Here is a 21,326-nt window from a genome sequence, read left to right on the forward strand (position 1 = left end):
AATAAATAACGGAATATTACTTACTGTGCATATACAGGGCAGTGGGAAAATTACTTGATTATATTTGTAAGTGATTTTAGAGTGTAGAGTGAATGAAATTTAGCACCCACAGCTGCCACCCCTAGCAGCAAAAATGGCTGGAATTGAGCTGAACTGACCTTGCATGACAGATACGAGACCGACATTTCACGCTGCTTCAGCTCTCTGGTAGTGTTCATCTGCCTTCTTGGTTGGCGAGTTGCACCATTGATCACATGGTATCAGTGGCTGAGAGGTCTGGAGAACGTGTTCCACAGGGCAACAGTCAAACATCCTCTGCACTGATGTATTTCAGGGCAGTACGGACGACATGTGGTCTTGCGTTACCTTGCGGAATGAAAGTGTCACCGTCACATCGAAGACTCGGCACATACCGTCACAAAACGACAGAAATGTAGTGGTACAAATGATCGTCTTTGAAACCCAGCGGGGATCGTGCTGCGTACTCAGTGGCACTGCGTACCATCACGCCAGGTACTGGGCCCCTAAGATCAGATGAGTACAGTCTGGTAACGTTCATTATCTTCGGTGCCTCCACGAATGGGTACGTCCATAATGATGCTACGCGCCGACCCAGGACTCGTCTGAAAAGATGGGGTAGTATCACTCCTGTTTCCTAAGCTGCTGGACGCACTACTGTTGGCGCGCCTCTCCTTGTTCCCACGTCAAGAGAAGCCGCAACAATGGCCGCCGAACTGACACTCCCTGCTGCTACAAACGTCGGCGCGCTGTGATTTTGGATACTTGTCTCGCTACAACCAGGTCAACCTCCAGATTCGAGGTATGTGACGTGGCTGGTCGATCCTGCACGACCGAGTGGACAGTAGATATGTTCTCACGGATGCTAGTCGCATGGAGTGTGACCCCCTGTCCCCTTAGTGGGAGCCGGCCGCTGGTGGCCGAGTGGTTCTGGCGCTACAGTCTGGAACCGCGCGACCGCTACGGTCGCAGGTTCGAATCCTGCTTCGGGCATGGATGCGTGTGTTGTCCTTAGGTTAGTTAGGTTTAAGTAGTTCTAAGTTCTAGGGGACTTACGACCTCTGCAGTCGAGTCCCATAGTGCTCAGAGCCATTTGAACCATTTGAACCTTAGTGGGAATCCAGTCGTGGGATCCCGCCCAAAGAGGGCAGCATACTGTGAAAAGATAAACTGATCTGTCCGCCTCGGTAACAGCGGGATTAGCGCGGCATAATAGTGACCGAAGTGGCTAGGTTCGTTTCCCTGCCTTCTCAGATATTTTCTCCTCTCAGGGATTGGGTGTTGTGTGGTCCTTATCTTCGTACCGTCATAACTGATACGAAAATCGCCTACAAGCCGCCACACGACAACCCTAACGTATGTAACATCGTACCAAATTGTCACTTGGCCCTTATGAATGTTCTGAATTGTCCAAATTTACTTCCGGATGGTTGTATGGGCACGTTCCGAAAGTCAGTTTTATAACAGAATGAATAGACTTCAGTATCGACAGGCGGCAGTCATATTCGATACGTGCTTGTAGACGTTTCTCGTTTCTACTCGATGTGTAATACGATCTTCTCACAAACAGAATGCTAAGGAGATTTCTGAGAGAGTACCTCGCAGCGCAACGTTTTCTTGTGTATAGAAGAAAGATGGCGTCAGTTCAGCTTATTTCGTGCGGTTGTACTAAAATGTGTATCCAAGCACACAGTACAATTCATGTTTTCAACCTGTTTCACGGTGACTTCATTGTGTTACAGTTTTAATGACAAGCAGTGTAGTACGATGCGAGTAAAATTAGAGCTCCTGTGTACAGAATGTATATGTGGGAGATCCGCAACTGACAGGCATGATAATGATTTTAGAGAGTTCCGCTTCAGTTGTACTCAGTTGTACTACACTACTGACCATTACAATTTCTACACCAAGAAGATGACGTGCTACAGACGCGAAATTTAACCGACAGGAAGAAGATGCTGTGATAAGCAAATTATTAGCTTTTCACAGCATTCACACAAGATTGGAGCCGGTGGCGACACCTACAGCGTGCTATGAGGAAAGTTACAAACCGATTTCTCATACACACACAGTAGTTGACCGGCATTACCTGATGAATCGTTGGGACGCTTCGTGTAAGGAGTAGAAATACGTACCATCGCGTTTCCGACTTTGATAAAGGTCGGATTGTAGCCTATCGCGATTGCGGTTTATCGTATCGCGAGATTACTGCTCGCGTTGGTCGAGATCCAATGACTGTTAGCAGAATATGGAATCGGTGGGTTCAGGAGGGTAATACGGAACGCCGTGCTGGATCCCAACGGCCTCGTATCACTAGCAGTCGAGATGACAGGCATCTTATCCACATGGCTGTAACGAATCGTGCAGCCACGTTTCGATGCCTGAGTCAACAGATAGGGACGTTTGCAAGACAGCAACCATCTGCACGAACAATTCGACGACGTTTGCAGCAGCATGGAGTATCTGCTCGGAGACCATGGCTGCGGTTACCCTTGACGCTGCATCACAGACAGGAGCGCCTTCGATGGTGTACTCAACGACGAACCTGGGTGCACGAATGGCATAACGTCATTTTTTCGGATGAATCCAGGTCCTGTTTACAGCATCATGATGGTCGCATCCGTGTTTGGCGACACGCGGTGAACGCACATTGGAAGCGTGTATTCATATCACCCGGTGTGATGGTATGGGGTCCCATTGGTTACAAGTCTCGGTCACCTCTTGTTCGCATTGACGACACTTCGAACAGTTTACGCTACATTTCAGATGTGTTACGACCAGTGGCTCTACCCTTCATTCGATCCCTTCGAAACCCTACATTTCAGCATGATAATGCACGACCGCATGTTGCAGGGCCTGTACGGGCCTTTCTGGATACAGAAAATGTATAACTGCTTCCCTGGCTGGCACATTCTCCAGATCTCTCACCTATTGAAAACGTTTGGTCAATGGTGATCGAGCAACTGACTCGTCACAATACACCAGTCAGTACTCTTGATGAACTGTGGTATCGTGTTGAAGCTGCATGGGCAGCTGTACCTGTACACGCCATCCAAGCTCTGTTTGGCTCAATGGCCAGGCGTATCAAGGCCGTTATTTCGGGATACTGATTTCTCAGGATCTATGCACCCAAATTGCGTGAAAATGTAACCACATGTCAGTTTTAGTATAATATATTTGTCCAATGAATACCCGTTTATCATCTGCATTTCTTCTTGGTGTAGCAATTTTAGTGGCCAGTAGTGTATTAATTATTTAAACCACGAACAGTTTCGACATTTTAAAATCCCGTCTTCTGGTATATGAAACTGTTACGTACGAAGGAGAGGAAGGAAGTAATATAATGTAAAATATATGAAAAGACCAAAGAAGAGATTGCCGAACGAAGACGACTTTCTTATAGTATTTGGTAATACATAACATGCGGTGGGACCAGTCGATGCAAGAGTTCCAATCATTGCATGTTGGCGGAGCTAGATATCGAAAAATGGTGGGCGCAATAATGAAACTGAACAGTGAATGAAAACGTAACGTCCGGGTGGGTGGGACGAAGCAAACAAAAAATGTAGAACAAACACAGTACTCACACTGTCCGCCGCTGTGCAGCCATACGGTGGGAACGCCAAGCACTACTATGTGGAGGTATACGCCGGAGGTCGGGGAGCGCGGTGAGCCTCAGGCCCCAACGGTGTACGAGCAAGTAAACAGACTCTTGTCAGCGATAGTATACAAAATCTGGGCCGATATATAATGGAATATGAGCCAGCTGTGATACGCCGATAGGCTAATTAACTCTCAATCATGTGACAATATGTGACGTTTTTAGGCAACAAGGCAGTCGTACACAGGCAAAATGAATGAACAAGGAATAAAAACACTGACAACAGTGATAAAAAGTAATACTAATATAAACAATTCTACGTAAATTGTCTCATGTGCGATACGTTCTTGGCTAGAGTGACAAAAATAAAATAACATACAACAACCACCACAATCTAAAACGTGGGTGTAGTAATGTAAGAGCCGGTCGTGGTTTAAATAAGTAGTAGTACAACTGAAGCGGATGTCTCTTATGTTAATTCTAAATGTGCAGTAACCTACCTGATGTGCAGTTTTCTTTAACTGTGTTGTGTGTCAGGAGTGTTCTAAAGACCAACGGGCGATAAGCATAAGTGGTCTTGAGGCCGATGCCAGTAACACGAGCGCCACTCGAGGGCGCCATTGTTTTCCTCATTCATTGGGCCGACCCCGCCAGCCGCCCTCCCAGAGGTGACCCCGTTGCAGCGTGTCTGCTGCGCGCGCCTGTTTTCTTTCCATTAGTCGCGGTATGATCGGCAAACAGACTCCAGTTAGTGCATCGAATTTCTGATGACGTTTTCTCCACACAGTAATCCTTTGCCATAGAGTCCTTCGGGCCGAGCGAGAGTACCAGCGAATGACGGCCCCACCCCTGACACTCTGGAATGTGATATCCGAAAGCACCATACAGTTGCATCCCAAGCCTTTAACCGATTTATGCGAAGCAGGAGAGCTATTACCGTGTGGCGTTCTTAGCATGTTTCTACACGATTTAAAACACTTGTCGAAATATGGTTGGTAAGTAAGAACGCTTTCCTCCTGGAAAATCTATTTATTTACGATAACTATTATGCAGTTCTCGGATGACATCTCCCTATCAAGTGCGTTAGTGCATACTAGTAGTAATGCGGAAGGAGACAAAAAAAATCGAGTTGTAACGTCCCCTTAGAAAAATTTAAAAATAATTGAGCAGTTGATTTTCAAACAGCTGAGCAAAACTGTACGTACTCAGACACTTTTCCGGTTACTTATTCTCATCATCACTAAACTGACAAACAATATTTTCAGCGCAACGAAATCTGACTTTCAACAATCCCCACAAAAGAATGGCCCTGACTAACAATAGCCTACACCTTTCATGAATCACTTACCTCACAAAAAGCATCGTTAGTCGAACTACTGCAATACAGCGAGCGCCAATACTGCCAGCCAAATAAAAGATTCTAACTACTGAACGATCTAAATACTCAAAGGCATAGTTAGCCAATGAAAGATTTTGATTGAGAACAAACAATGTATTCACCTTAATAATGTTCTAAAGTCATATATATATATATATATATATATATATATATATATATATATATATATCAGTTCATTACATCCATCATTACAAATTTCCTTTTTCTGGCATCTCTCTCTCCACATCCACGACTGCTGGCGGCTCACCCCCAACTGTACAACGCTACGCGCTGTTCACATCCAACTGCCCAACACTACAATAGCGAATATTCCAACAATGTCAACAAGCCACTGACTGCACACAGCACAGTCATTGATTTTCATACAGAGCGCTACGTGGCGTTACCAACATAAAAACCGATACAGCCTACTTACAGAGTGAATGTCATAAACGCAGGAATGATCATGTGTAGAAAGTTTAAAATATTTTATGACCTGTCCCACAGTCTATAACGACATACTAGTATTTTTTTCTTTATTGTGTTAATAGAATATTTTTTTCTAAGAGCAGGTAGAATTGTCTGATTATGAAGTGTGTCATCTGCGACGAAGACCCATGTACGTGAAACATAAATGGATAATGTTTAAAGTTTCAAGAAATGAATTTAGTGACTACGTTACTCCATAAAGCGATATCGGCCTGTGCCTGACATATTTCTCTAGTCCCTCCCTTCATGTATGTTCTTCCTCATAGCCGCCGTCTGTTAAGACGAGTGTGTTCATGCAAGTTCCCTTAGGTGAGCTTAAACACTGATTTTTGTTCAAACATCTTGTCGTTAACTTTTATATTCTACCACTAATATCCTTGATGTGTTATTGACAGGATTTACAGTGAAAGTGCGGGTGAGTCTTATTGTACGAAGGAAACTAACCACCTAGGGCGATATTTGCTGAGCCGCCATTGCCGCCATCTCACTGAGATAATTATGAAACGTACATAATTACCTAGAACCTGGTTGTCCTTAAATTTTCCAAGTCTGATTGCTCAGTGCGAATAAAACTGACGCACTCAAGATAATGTGAACTTCTACGGTCGCGAAAGTCAGGAGCCAGACGAGTTGCTCCTCTCGTGTCTTATAGGATATCAATCCGTAGAGCTTATCGTAAGCTCACCACGCCCTTTGAAAAGTGACAGTTATAAATCCATCTTTTCATTAACTTTTGAGTCAAACTGTCTGAAGGGAACCTATAAACCGTGTAGTGTTGGCAGAAGAGCCAACACTGTTTTTCTAGAGGAGGCCGAAATGCACGCGTTTAATTACACGCTGACTGGCACGAGGTCTGGAACAGGACAATATCTTGAGAATTGCAAATAAAGTACGTAGATGATGTAATACTTAACTTTAATCCACAATTGTAGAACATCGCTCTTGATGATACATGCTTCACATAATAAATATCAATTGAATACGGCGCCTTGCTAGGTCGTAGCAAATGTAGCTGAAGGCTATGCTAACTATCGTCTCGGCAAATGTGAGCGTATTTGTCAGTGAACCATTGCTATGAACGTCGGCTGTACAACTGGGGCGAGTGCTAGTACGTCTCTCTAGACCTGCCGTGTGGTGGCGCTCGGTCTGCTATCACTGAAAGTGGCGACACGCGGGTCCGACGTATACTAATGGACCGCGGCCGATTTAAAGGCTACCACCTAGCCAGTGTGGTGTCTGGCGGTGACACCACAAACCGAAAATAAGTACCACGATACTGTTCGAAACTATTCTAAGAAGTATGGTGATACTTTTAAATCACTACACACTGTATTACGAGCAAATTGGAGTGGTGGCGACGTGTACGCCATAACCATCTGTTGGAACAAAAAAATATAGGGACAATTTCCTGTAGAGGCAACTCAACGAGAAGCTTTCAGCTCGATGCCTTTCTGTCGTCAAGTAGATGAAATAACCGTCCGGTGTGGCCGAGCGGCTCTAGGCACGTCAGTCCGGAACCGCGCGACTGTTACGGTCGCAGGTTAGAATCCTGCGTCGGGCATGGATGTGTGTGATGTCCTTAGTTAAGTAGTTCTAGGGGACTGAAGACCTCAGATGTTAAGTCCCATAGTACTCAGAGCCATTTGAACCATTTAATTGCAGTTACACCAAACTGATCTGAAAAAGATGGAGGCAAGGTATCTATGGAAAGTTGTGAGAAAGCAAGTGTCCAAACACAAGCCATTTTTAGACGAAATATTGGCCTTACATTCACAAGGAATACGAGCCAGGAAAAGGGGACATTTCAGCAGCGCACTTAATGCTATGAGAAAGTACACGCGTATTTCCTACAGTGCACACAAGAACCCTGTTGAAAACCTGGATGTGGTACTCAGATACCGTGTGTGGACCAAGAATTTCCGAGACTAGTAATGTTTGACTGTCTGATTAGCAATAGTGAAATGTGCGGATTGGGTGTGATATTGTATGGCAGTTTACAGTAAATTTTGTTACGGTACCATAGTCGAAGATCTAACTAAAGAACCATATTGAAGTTACTTCTTGTTGTTATGATATCTATAATGTTCTAGAGGGTTCTGAAAGCTACAATTTCGTGCTAGCGATCGACGAATGGCAGGTAGACCACGTGTGATGTCGTACTGTGTCAGTGGTTGACTAGCGGTGAAGGACGACGATTGGGCTGCAGCATAGAAGCGTCGACAAAAGTTTAATCCTGAAGCATTACGAGTCTGAAAGTAATAATCTGAAGTATGTGAGACACGTTGTCATTCAGAATTCACGAGAAGTAGTTTTGTGAAAATAAATTGCATGTTATCGTGGGATTTGAGCAGTTAGAAGTGTCATCTACATGGCATTCATTAGCAGCACGTTGCAAACCGATTTCTAAGGCATCTGTCTATAAAAATTGATAATCAGAAGTAATGTTGGAAAGCTAATGGTGAAGTATTTAGAATTACTGAAATACTCTTACGGTGAAATAGTTGAAAGAAACTGACTTACGTGGCTAAGCGAGATGAGTGTTACTGGACTAGAGAGACTAGTTAGGGACCAGAAAGTGGTTAAAAGTGAAAAAATGAACTATAATTAATGTGAGTGGCAATTATCGTTTCAGAACAGTCGTTAAATATACTTCTGTATACGCAGACGGAGGTGACGGAAGTCATGACATACCAATATGCACATTGGCGGAGCTATCGTTTGTATTCAGGTAATTCTTGTGAAAAGGTTTCCGACGTGAATTTGGCCGCACGACGGGAATTAACAGACGCTGAACGCGGAATAGCAGTTAGAGAGACATGCATGGACATTCCATTTCGGAAATCCTTAGGGAATTCAATACTCCGAGATCCACACGGTGAAGAGTGTGCCGAGAACACCTAATTTCAGGCATTACCTCTCATCACGGACAACGCAGTGGCCGACAGCCTTCACGTAAAGTCAAAATGAAGCAACGTTTGCATGGAATTGTCAACTATAATAGACAAGCAACACTGCGTTAAATAAGCCAAGAAATAAATGTGGGACGTAAGACGAACTTATTCGTTGGAACACTGCTACAAAATTTAGCGTTAATGGTATACGGCAGCAGACGACTGACATGAGTGCCTCTGCTTAACAGCATGATGTCGCCTGCAGCGCCTTTCATGAGCACGGGGTCATATAAGTTGGACCCAGACTAATGCAAAACCTGGGGGTAGAATTCGAGTGTGGCGTAGGCCCACGAAGCCATGGACCCAAGTTGTCAACAAGGCACTGTACAGTCTAGTGATGGCTCTGTAATGGTGTGGATTTGTGTTTACGTGGAATGGACTGGGTCTTCTGGTCCAACTGAACTAATCATTGACTGGAAATGGTTGTGCTCGGCTACTTGGAGACCATTTCCAGGCGTTCATGGACTTCATGTTGCCAAACAACGATGTTATATAACCACGCCACATTTATTCGCGACTGGGTTTAAGAACATTCAGAACAATTCGTGCGAGTGATTTGGCCTTACAGATCGCGCAGCATGAATCCCATCGAACGTTTATGGGACATAATCGAGAGGTCAGTTCCTGCACAACGTCCTGCAGTTAAGAACGACTATAGGGCCAGCAATGTTCAGTATTTCTGCAGAGGACTTCCAGCGACTTGATGAGTCCATACCAACCTTCGTTGCTGCACTACGCCCGGCAAGAGGAGCCCAACTATAACATTCGGAGGCATCCCGTGACTTTTGTCACTTCAGGGTATGAAATTCAGTGCGCATGTTGGTTCAGGGACAACGCTCAACTGGAGAGCCACATGCTTATTTGATGTGAGGAAACCACGTCATTCGCCCTCTGCTGTAGACTTTATTTAACTCTAATTGATTAAAAGAGAAGGTAAAAGATGCCGGTGAGGAGTGGAGGTAATACGTCAATACTCTGCAAGTGACTGCGGCGTGCATATATCTCGCACAGGGTAAATATTTTGCTGTACCACGCATTGATGTTTCTTCCTCTTCAATCTAGCATGGTACTTGGAAATCCTCCCTACCTATATGGCTCTACTGCCTAATAATATCAGCACAAACTCTGAGTAATAGATGAGTAGAGCGATGAAGAATATTAGTAGTTACTGCTTCTGAGGACCGGTGTTAAAGCTTTCTAAGCTGGTTTTTCCGAGCTCTGTGGTATCTCTCTTCAGGTGTATGACACTTAAGATGTTCCATAATATATGTTACTTTCTAACACCAGTCAAACTAATCGACACGGGTATTTCTGTTACGGGTAGGTCATAAAATCTGAACTCACAATATATTCTAGAATTCTGCTAGAAATATGCTGCTACAGTCGCAGGTTCGAATCCTGCCTCGGGCATGCATGTGTGTGATGTCCTTAGGTCAGTTAGGTTTAAGTAGTTCTAAGTCTAGGGGACTGATGACCTCAGATGTTCCCATAGTGCTCCGAGCCATTTGAACAATTTTTCTATGAATATAAATATATTCAACCGTAGTTACGTGCATCATTTCTACTTCCTTTTACAAGGATCTGCCATCTTTCCCAATCACGAGAACGTACTCGTATGCTTCCTCAAGAGATCTGCAGAATATTACTGCCTACAATGCAGGTAATTCACTCACAATCTTTTTTATAATTGTTCATGGACTGGGGTCTTACTGAGTCTTGGCGATATAAGTTGCTTTTCAACACTGGTGGTCAAAGTTACTGCGTCACTCATCTTACAACTCTCTTCATATCTCACTCTTTCCTCTACTCCCTACTCCACGTCTGTCCCTCTTCCGCAGTAGTTCATTATTTACTCTACGTATTTTTATAAATTGTTAATAGTAACAAAGTTTCCATTTCTGCACATCCTTAAGTGTGCAGATAGTTAGAAGTTGCTATTCTGAGCAAGCATTAAAATAATGCACTTTATTAATAACAGTGCCAAACTTTCTCAGGAATACCTAGGAATATGGAAGCTTTTCACCGATGCAAACAGCAAATTTTATGTGGGCAACTGCTTCTCAGGAAGGAGTGTGCACATTGTAGGACTGCTTTGGATGGAAGGAAAATATGGATCATTGGACAACTGGAGAAGAAGAAATTGAAAGCATTTGAAAGGTAGCGTTATCGAACACTTTTAAAAGTCAAGTGAACGGGTAAAGTACGAGTTGATAAAGTTCTGAGAAGATTATATCAAACAATAAATGATGGAAGACCCCTACCACACGGCGGATGGATGAGTGACACATCTGCTAGGGTCTCAAAGGAAACTTTATGCTGATAGGAACAGTATATGTGCAAAATAGTAGAGGCGGGAGAAGGTTAGAATAAACAGATTGAGTGTAATAGTTTTGTGGATCTCAAAAGGTGTATACTTGATAGGATACGATTTTCGACAGTATCAAACCACCTGAACGGCTGATACATATAAAATAATTGGCCAGGTATGTGCAGAGCGTGCACACTGAGAGTTCCAAATGAATTTAATTATGTATATAGACGGTTCATCCATTCCGGTAAGGAAGAATCTAGACCATTTTTACCTGTTATCAGCTATGATTGGTTCAAATGGCTCTGAGCACTATGGGACTTAACATCTCAGGTCATCAGTCCCCTAGAACTTAGAACTACTTAAACCTAACTAACCTAAGGACATCACACACATCCATGTCCGAGGCAGGATTCCAACCTGCGACTGTAGCGTCAGCTATGATTCCGGCAAGATATCGGTCCCAGTTATTCGAAGAATTTCGAGTATGTTTTACTCTCAATAATATAAATATCCCGCAAAGTCGTGCAGGAGGCAGTCGGCCATTAGAATCATAATCAGTAATTTTTCTATTAAGGCTGACGGCGTTGAAACGTTAAAAGTCGAACATCAGGGAAGGAATGACCTTGTTGCTCATATGACGCTTTTCGGAATTTATCCATCATCATTGTTTAATTTCAAGTTTGACACCAGATAACAACTGACGAAATTATTTCTTTCCTGTGCTATAGTTACAAATGAACAATTTGCGACTTTTTCCTTTACTTGTATTGCGAAGCATTGTCTTTTGCCAAATTTCATGATTCTAGGCCAATGGAAATTGCCCTACAGGTATCCATGAGTGAGTTTCCGAATATTAAAATATGTGATCTACATAGCCGTATCTTTTGATTGCATTGACTTAAAAGCGTCATTGTTTTACACCCGAAAGGGACCATAGACCTTAGTATGTGACAAATTTCAACGTCTAGTCTCCCCTGAGGAAAAGTATTTTTAACAGTCGTACAGACATACATATGGACAGACGGACAACAAACTGGTCCTATGAAGGTTCCGCTTTCACCGACCGAGATACCGAACCCTAAACAGGAATGTAGAGTAGGGAAGTGCCTATATGGTGGCAGGTGAATCGGTTGCTGGCAGGTCAGTTTGAAGAGCCATTTCCCCACTGTGACGTGGCCTGTGCAGGTAGTGGTGGCTGGAGTGGTATGGCTATACGTCAATGTAATATCTCTAGTTAAATACCCTTTTGTTTTTGTCATTTACAAAGATTAAATCGCAATTGGAGAAAAGGCTGTTGTTCACTGTGCCATAGGTCACTACGGGCGCACAAGGTGCTGGCGTCAGCTGCTTGCTGGCCAGGCAGGCAATGTGTGTGGGTGGCAGCGTCTGCTAGCGTCAGAGCGGCCACAGAGGTCAGTCGCAAGGTTTGTGCACTCCATGATGGCTGACAGAGGCAGCTCCTCGCTGGCCACAGAGACGACACACCAGGAGAGATATTCTTTAAACCGATGTGCCCGGCATGACCGGAAACGGTGACATGGGCCTAACGCAACAATGGTTAGGGACAATGTAGGCCCGCTGGGTAGCCACCTGACCCAGGCGTAAATTCGTGCCCCATCAGGAGGGTGGCTGTCAGGAGAAAGTGGTCACCCAGATGGTGCTACTACGATAGGAAGGGACCAGGTGCATTGGGTGTGGACTTTAGCTCAAGTGGGAACATACACCTACTGCCGGCCAGAGTGGCCGTGCGGGTCTAGGCGCTACAGTCTGGAACCGCGAGACCGCTACGGTCGAAGGTTCGAATCCTGCCTCGGGCATGGATGTGTGTGATGTCCTTAGGTTAGTTAGGTTTAAGTAGTTCTAAGTTCTAGGGGACTGATGACCTCAGAAGTTGAGTCCCATAGTGTTCAGAGCCATTTGAACCATACAGCTACTGGCGTCAAAATCCGTCGTTAACAGGTGGTTGCCTCATCTTGTGCTACAAATGGCCTCTTTCTTACAGTCATTAGCTGGCACAGACTGTGTCGCACGGCATGTATACACCTGTATGCTGCTAAGTGCGATGGAATGAGGGTCTAAATTATTGGTATTACGTGAGCTGGACAGAATAGTGTTTCCCATATAGTAGCAGTTTCGACGAAAAATCATAGGCTGTAATGCCCTGTGATAACGGTTAAGCAGTGTTGGCATAATTTGTCCTGCTTTCCTTGTCTAATCAGCTCTTACAGACTCATCCTAACACTGCCGCAAGATGTCACAACTTTTGTTTCCAAGTGCGGCAGATAACGTTTATTTGGTTACACGAGCGCCATTTCTAAACTTCTGTTCAGAGCGCATGCGTTTCCGTATCAGTGGAACGATTTCATGGTGTGAAGCGTTACTTGCATGCCAGACACGTAAGTATAACCACGTGTTTTCAGGGTTATGATGATTTATGTTCGGATGAGTATTCTGGTTTGGAACGGAGGGAGAAAATGACTCAAGTCAAATCTCACGTATCGACCAACGGTCTTACGACGGCGTACTGAAAACTAACGCCTCCGATATTTTAATGTGAAAACTCTTAAGATTTTTTAAAATAAAACAAAAGTTATTAACACTCTACACATTTTTTCTCATGACTACATATATTTCCGAACATAGGCAGCTTGACGACAAACACATTTCTCCCAACGAGAGACCAGTTTGTTCGTTGCTTGACTGTAGAATGTTTGACTTTGTTGACGGAGCGACAACCTCACCTCTCCCTGTAACACATCAGCACCATCAATGTGAAGAAAGATGTTGTTTTCAGTTCTGGAAACAGATGAAAATGGGATGAATGCAAGTCGGGACTGTACAGAGGTTGATCGATGAAAGGGAACCCAAGGCGTCGGATTGTTGAAGATGTCGCAGCGATCTTGTGTGGTCTGCCATTGTCAGGCTGAAGGAGAGAGAGCTCCGTGTGTAGACGAACTCTTCGATTTCGAAACTCGGTTACATCACGCTGTTTCTTACGCACCAACGTTGTTACGTTACACACCGACAACCGCGGTGTCACACGCTACTGTTCTAAACCCTCTAGCGCCAGAGGACTGCACATGTGTAGGTGCGAAGAACAACAGAATGTTATTACCGTTTGTTTTATTTAAAAATATTTAAGGGTTTTCCCATACAAAACTCGTAGGCATTACTATTAAGCACCCAGTCGCATATCAAAATTGATAGTTTGCAGGGAAAGTCAGCTACCAAATTTCACGACGAGCTGTTTCGATTGTGGAGGTAGCACAGTGTCACTGTGGGCTTCACATTTCTGTGAACTCTGCGCAAGTACTGAAAACAACCCAACGACATCCAATGACTGTAACAGACTACATTTCCTGTGTCATTACCGACGACATATTGCAAGAAGATTGACGCGAAACCTGTGAAGAATTTGCAATTTAAGCAAACACATCTGTTCTCTGTTGTTCGGAACTACAGCTGAGAAACTACATACGAGAAAATTGGATGCAAAACGAGATTCTCAAGATCTCAGTGAACATCAAAAAGCAAATCTGAAGAGAATCGCATAATAGTTGCTACATTGCTACGAGACGCAGGTCGATCAGTTTTTAAACAGATGAGAGAAGGATTCGAGTGGGAACTGAAATCACAGCCCTCCCAGTGGAAACGTCCTGACTCTCCTCGGCTAAAATATGCCGTCGCCAACTGGCCGAAATCAAGCTGATGATATGACTTACGACAAGAATGAAGTGATGGCAACAGATAGAGTTCCCTGTAACAGCGTCATGCTACACGGATTTTCTGCGAATATTAAATGACTCGCCACAGATGATCCGACAAAATCGCAAATGGAATGCTCATTTTGCATGATAACACTAGACCGAATATTGTAGAAACAGAACACAGTGTTTTGGAGAATTATGGATCGGAAATGAGTGCACCAGCCTTCGATTAGTTTCCAAAACTCAAGAAACCACACTGAGTGGTTTCAAACCATTGACCAGAAGAACTTCGGATGCAGTGACCCGAGTAATCTCACAGATCTGTGAAGATGGCGTCCTAACGGAGAACCGGCCGAAGTGGCCGAGCGGTTCTAGGCGCTACACTCTGGAACAGTGCGACCGCTACGGTCTCAGGTTCGGATCCTGCCTCGCGCTTGGATGTGTGTGATGTCCTTAGGTTAGTTAGGTTTAAGTAGTTCTAAGTTCTAGGAGACTGATGACCTCAGAAGTTAAGTCCCACAGTCCTCAGAGCCATCTGAACCATTTTTCCTAACGGAGATACAAGGCTAGCGGAAATGCTGGGCCACTGTAACTGAGGAGAATGGAGGTTACACTGAAGTCCTGTAATATCATTCTGTGAAATAAAAATAATACTTGAACCATAATTTCACGCTGGGCAGAATTTTTTAAATGACCATCGTATATTTTAAACAGCTGTCCTGGAAGCAGATTATGAAACATGTCATTGTGTAAGGGCACATCTATATCCATACACTGGAAGCTGCCTTAAAATGTGAGCTGGAAGGTACTTCTGGTCGAAGCATAATCTGTCTCCCCACCATTTCCTGTTCCACTCATTAGAGGTTCGTGGTTAAATCGATAGTCTATAAACCTGTGAGCTTGATGTGACTGGATTCCTCGTAGTGGTCATTATTTCGAGAGGCTTATATGGAAGTAAACAAAGTAATGCGTTGCCTGACTCTTCTTGCAACGCGCTCACTCAGGATTTTAACGCTAAATCTCTCCATGACCTAAAACTCTTTTCTTGTAACGTTCGCTACTGGAGTGTGATGGTCATCTCAAACAGTTTGTCGTGCTTGCAAAAAACCGGCAACGAAACACATCGTTCTTCTTTGCACCTTCTCTGTCTCTCCTTTTCATCCTAAACGCCAATGTTTCAAGTGTGATGAACGGTACTCATGAATGAAGTGAACGAATGTTGTTTAAACTATTTGTTTCTTGTGCGAATTATGTTTACTTGGCATTAGTCTGATGAATCTGGAATCTCTTTTCGCAGCGTTTTCTTGCAGTCGCTCCACAATCACAACGACTAGATAGTGTGGCTTTTCCCAGACTTATATCACAAACCGTGCAGACGAACAGTAGTGAGTATTTATGCCCGTAAGCCAGTAACAAATTACATTTGTTCATGTAAACGATCAAATGCCTGTTGTTGCACCAAGTGTCTACCCCTGAAGCTTATATTACTTTTCGCCATAGTTCTCTGGTGTTAAGACATTGTTGTATCAGATAGTATAATATGTATGCTTGATGCAGCTTCCAATGTTGTCGCTCCCGACGTTGCTTTTACATCTCATGGTAGTCTCCCATTAACATGGGCGTGTTTTCTAATCCTGGAAGTTGTAGCATCATTATCAAGTAGTGTGTTGCAAAGTTTCATATCCGGCTACAAGTAGTGAACAACTAACAGGATAATTTCAGATCCTCTGGTGGTATTAGATGTAAAAGTGATGAATTTAGAGACATTTCAATTTGCTGGGCTACAACTCAGCGTCAACTCATCAGAAGACGTAATAGAAATGGCCCTAATTTAGAACTTGCTTCGGAAGCTTTGGTCAATTATCAGATGGCAGACCGGGTGCGTCGTTCAGGTGCGCTGCTTCCGGGAAAATAGCGATACCAAAATATCTGCCGCGCTGTGCATATCCGTTGTGTATTTTCCTCAAAATTATTTCATTTGACCATTAGATATTCCTTATGTCTGCAGGTGTTACATGACAGTGAGGGATTGATTTAAACGCAAGAGTCGAATAACGAACTAGGCGATAAACCCGGATACGAATATTCGGAAGTTCTTTTATTGCTCTGTAAATTTTATAGTTGGCTTGTTACAGTGTGGTTCATGAGTGAACTAGACTTACTTCCACTTACGATGGTGCTGCTGTTTTCCAAACGAATGCGTACCATCCCTTCTCCATTGAGAGGGTTCTTTCTTATGGGTTCCCGCACACAATTTTGGGGCTACTGACTTCTCTGAAGTGAAATAAATGCGAATAAAAGGAAATAGATTCTGTGCGCCGACAGTTAGCCAGCCGCAGACCTCTGGAGGTGGAAGTAAAGTGATTCCCGGTCCCCCCCCCCCCCCCCCCCCCTAGAGTCTGTGTAGGGCCAGCTTGAGCCACAAGTTGGCAGGACAGAACAGAACAGAACAGTAGAGGGAGGGGAGGACACGGGGTGGGAGGTGCACATAGCCGGGCAAGTGGTTCATTATGCAGGCTTCCGCAGCGGTGCCTGAGGAGGAAGCGCAACAGGCGGCCGAAACGCCAGCGGCGCCGCCCACCTCAAGGAAGTCCCAGAGGGGCTTATCAGCGCCAGGGACAGGCCATTAGGGGAGTTAATTCCAAGCCGCCCACTGTCCAGAGGGCCCGGTACGCATCGATTAGACTTGCAACAACAGGCTTTGTAGAGAACTAGCCTGACAAAGAAACAGCATGGATTCAGAATATGACCTCTCGTTACAAACAATTGGCATTAATCGTATACGATATCGTGAAAGCTATGGAAGCAGAAGGACAAATATATGTCATTGATGGAAGTGGTTCAACACTGCCACATCATCTATTAATAACCAAATACGATAATATGGAGTATCTCTACAGACATGCGACTGGATTGACGTATTTTTTACAAATAGACTTCAGTACGTTATACAGGATGCCTACTGTTCATCAAAAATAATAGTAACCTTAGATAAACACCAAAGAAGTGTAACAGGACCTAATGTTCTCAATATACATAAAGTATTTACAATGTAAGAAGATATAATTCTGAAATTTTTAGATGACGATATTGTCGACTTCCGATAATTATCGTCCCTAGACGGTCGTAAGAAACAGCAAAGAGATATGGGAACAATTTTCATTTAAGTGTAATTAACGATAGATTTCCTTAACTGTGAATAAATGCAATATTACGTCCGTAATTAACATTAAGAACCCAATATTACCTGAGTACAACATTCGTTACGATGGTCTGGACCAAGTCAAATTGTTTAAGAATTCGGGATTAATACTAAGAAGCATTGCAAAATAGAAGAAACGAGTAAATCCGGCATTACTGGAGATGAATGTGTAACACCACATGAGGTGAATCTACGAAACTTGCGGTAGTAATAATATCTACCACAGCAGTTGTAATAATCCAAAGATGCTTTGCACTCGAGTTTTGATTCTCTATCAGCCTCCTTTTCTCATTTGCTTCATTATGCCACTGTGTAAAATATAAAAGTAGATTTATCTGAGAAGAAACCCCGTTTCCTGTTCGAGAGTAAGTAAAGGCGTATAAACGATTGGCGCCTATGTACACCATATTTTAACGGGCAGTGCGCCAATGAATTAGTCATCTTGGTCAGTGAGCTAAATAAATAAATTGTAACTTTATCATTTCATTGAACTGATTCAACTTATTAATAAGGATTTAACCAGTCGCGACATCGGACGCTCATTCCTTGATCATTCATCTAATTATATTTCCTAATGTCCATCTTGGTGAGACTTTTGCAAATACTATTTTAATTTGCAATGTAATTATTTAGATAACGTTTTTATCAGTCACGAAATGCAGTGTAGAAACTTCTCTCCACTATCTCACGACTGACGAAACATAACATAAATAATTAAGTTGTAAGATAACACTAAAATTATTTACGGAAAAGCTCTCACAAAGATGCAATTTCATAAATAACGTGCTCCTTGCCAGGCCGTCAAAGCCCGAGGGATGTCTACTGGCCACCACGTGATCCTCTGCCTTGTGGGCTCCTGCAGATGAAGTATGGAGGGACATGGGGACAGCATACCGCTTTCTCAGCCATTTTACAGACTTTCCAGTGCGTGGAGCCGCTACTACTCGCTGAAGTAGCTCCTCATTTGACATAGCCAGACTGAGTGCACCCCGTACCAGTCGTCCCACTAAGGCAGAATGCTTGCCAGTACCTGGAAGGGAACCCGGGTCCTCCACAAGACAGCTATCTACGCTGACCAACCAGCTACAAAGGCGGACATGTTTATAAACATTAAATGTAAAAAAAAAAAGGATTTCATAATTTCAGTGGTGGTAGTGTGGACCAAAAGAAGACAATAATGTCCTGTAAACGTTGGTTCGAAAATGCATACCTTAAGAGCTACCAGCACTTGTTCAGCGTCGATACTGTGTCACACAACTCTTTTACCGAGAAAAGTGGTCGTTGTTCTGAAGTTTTGCGTTCTACACGCCATGTCTTCTGGCCCTTTTTTTGTCTGATCCATGCTACCTCCTGTGTGTTTAGATTAACAATAAAGGAATGTGCGTCCTAACAACCCAACAGCTTTCGTTGTCAGATACATGACTATTATATGATACCAATACCTACAATGATGATCAAGAAACAGAGAAAAATGTATTATTAGTATGTTGAATCATGGAAGTGAAATAATAACTTCATAATCAACCTAACTCACCGCCAAAGTGAGTGCACTGCACATTACGATATAGCGTATATATGCGCCAATCGTATGAACATTGGTGCTCTTTTACCCTCGAACAAAAAAGGTGGTTTTCTCAGATAAATTTACTTTCATAGTTTTCATACTAGAACGAGGGGAAAAAGAAGACTAACAAAGATTCGAAACACCCGCGCATTGTTGATAGGCGTGTCATAGGTGCAACCATTTCGGAGAGGTATCTACGGAGAGGTCAGACTAAACTGTAGTTCCTGAAGACAGGCAGCGTCGTTTTCAGTAGTTACATGGCCTTGTCAAAACAGGCAAGGAGGCCTTGCTATGTTGGCAAGCCAGAACGAAACAAAGATTGGAGGAATATAGAAATAGACGACGTGAGAAAAACAAACCTGAAGGCTTTAGCATCGAAAATAAAGTGAAAGCATATAAAGGTGACAAGAGAAATACGTATTATAAAAAGAATTTTACGCAGCACAGAAACAATTATTGATAACATTGGTAGAACGAACCACGATAAAACTGTTCCACCTCATATGCAAGATAAGTGACGCTTGTAGAATACCCTCAGACTTCAATGATCAGTGATAAGACGTTCAAAGAAGACAGTGATGAGCTGTGTGAATATTATCAAACCATAGGTTTAATGAGTCGTAGTTGCAAAATATTGAGACGAATTTTTCACAGAAAAATGAAAAATTACTGGGAGAAACCGACATTAGGTAAAATCACTTTGGGTTCCGGAAAACACAGGAAAACGCTAAACAGTACTGACACTATGACTCATCTAAGGCGTTCGGGTGATGACAACTAAACTTACGTTTATAACATTTGCGGATCTACTGAAATAATTTCGACCGCGCTCACTCTTTGAAATTTGGTGGTATCAGTGATGAAATACAAAAGCGAAAAATGATCTACAAGTTGTACAAGAACGAAACTGCAGTTATGAGAGTCTACAGACATGAAAGGGGAATAGTTATAGAAAACTGAATAAAAGAGGGTTGTTGCCTACCCGTGATGTTATCTGTACTTTGAGATAGTAGTAGGGTAACGCAGGGAACAATGTGGAGAAGGCATTTAAGTTCAAGGAGAAGAAGAAAAACTTTGAGGTTATGCGGACATTTTCATTCTAACACAGTTGTCAAAAGATTTGGAAGAACAGTTCAGTAGAGTGGATGGTTGCTACAAAAGAGTTTTTAAGATAAATATGAAGAAAAGTAAGACAATGGTAAGGGAATGTAATTGAACTAAATCGGGAGATGATGACGGAAACAGATTAGGAAACGAAACACTAAAATTAATGAGATACTTTTACTATTTGGACAGCTAAATAAACGTTGACGGGAAATAAGAATGACAATAGCTGGTTCGAATCCTGCCTCGGGCATGGATGTGTGTGCTGTCCTTAGGTTGGTTAGGTTTAAGTAGTTCTAGGGGACTGATGACCTCAGCGATTAAGTCCCATAGTGCTCAGAGCCATTCGAAACATTCTTGACGATAGCAAGCAAAGCATGTCTGAAAGAAACTTTTTACCATCGAATATAAATTTAGTTGTTAGTGTAAAGGTTTATCTGTAGGTAGCCTGTACAGTTTACTTCCTTTATTATTTTGTTTCATTCATTATGTAAATGTAAATGCTCAAATAATATATCTATCTGAACATATATGTTTCAATGTATTTGTCCATAGCTTTACTATGAGTGAGTCTATTTTCGAGTATCATAACGAAACTATAAGGTAATAGCGCAGTAACGGGGAGACGCTGGTTGATGAAGTGACAGCGTGGTTTGTGTGTTGGTTTCTATATTTGGAGATAAGGATAAACATTTAAATTAGTATGTGCACCGTATGTTTGTAAACTGCTGAAATACATAGATTAATAAGGAGTGAAACGTACCCTGGGCTTTCATTTATGGATGAACCAAGATAGTTATGCTGAAGATTAGGTGAGAGATCGAATAATGATGAGAAAGTAATGAATCTAATTGAGGAGAGGAGAAAGTTTTCGGCACAACTAGGTTAGAAGAAAGGATAGGTCGTTGAGACATATCCTGAGACATAAGGAGTCGTCAGTTCGGTAATGACTAAAAGCAAGAGTGATACAAACCGTCGAGGGAAACAGGCTCGAATCCAAT

Source organism: Schistocerca serialis, chromosome 5, assembly GCF_023864345.2.
Source record: "Schistocerca serialis cubense isolate TAMUIC-IGC-003099 chromosome 5, iqSchSeri2.2, whole genome shotgun sequence".
In the NCBI taxonomy this organism is placed as follows: domain Eukaryota; kingdom Metazoa; phylum Arthropoda; class Insecta; order Orthoptera; family Acrididae; genus Schistocerca; species Schistocerca serialis.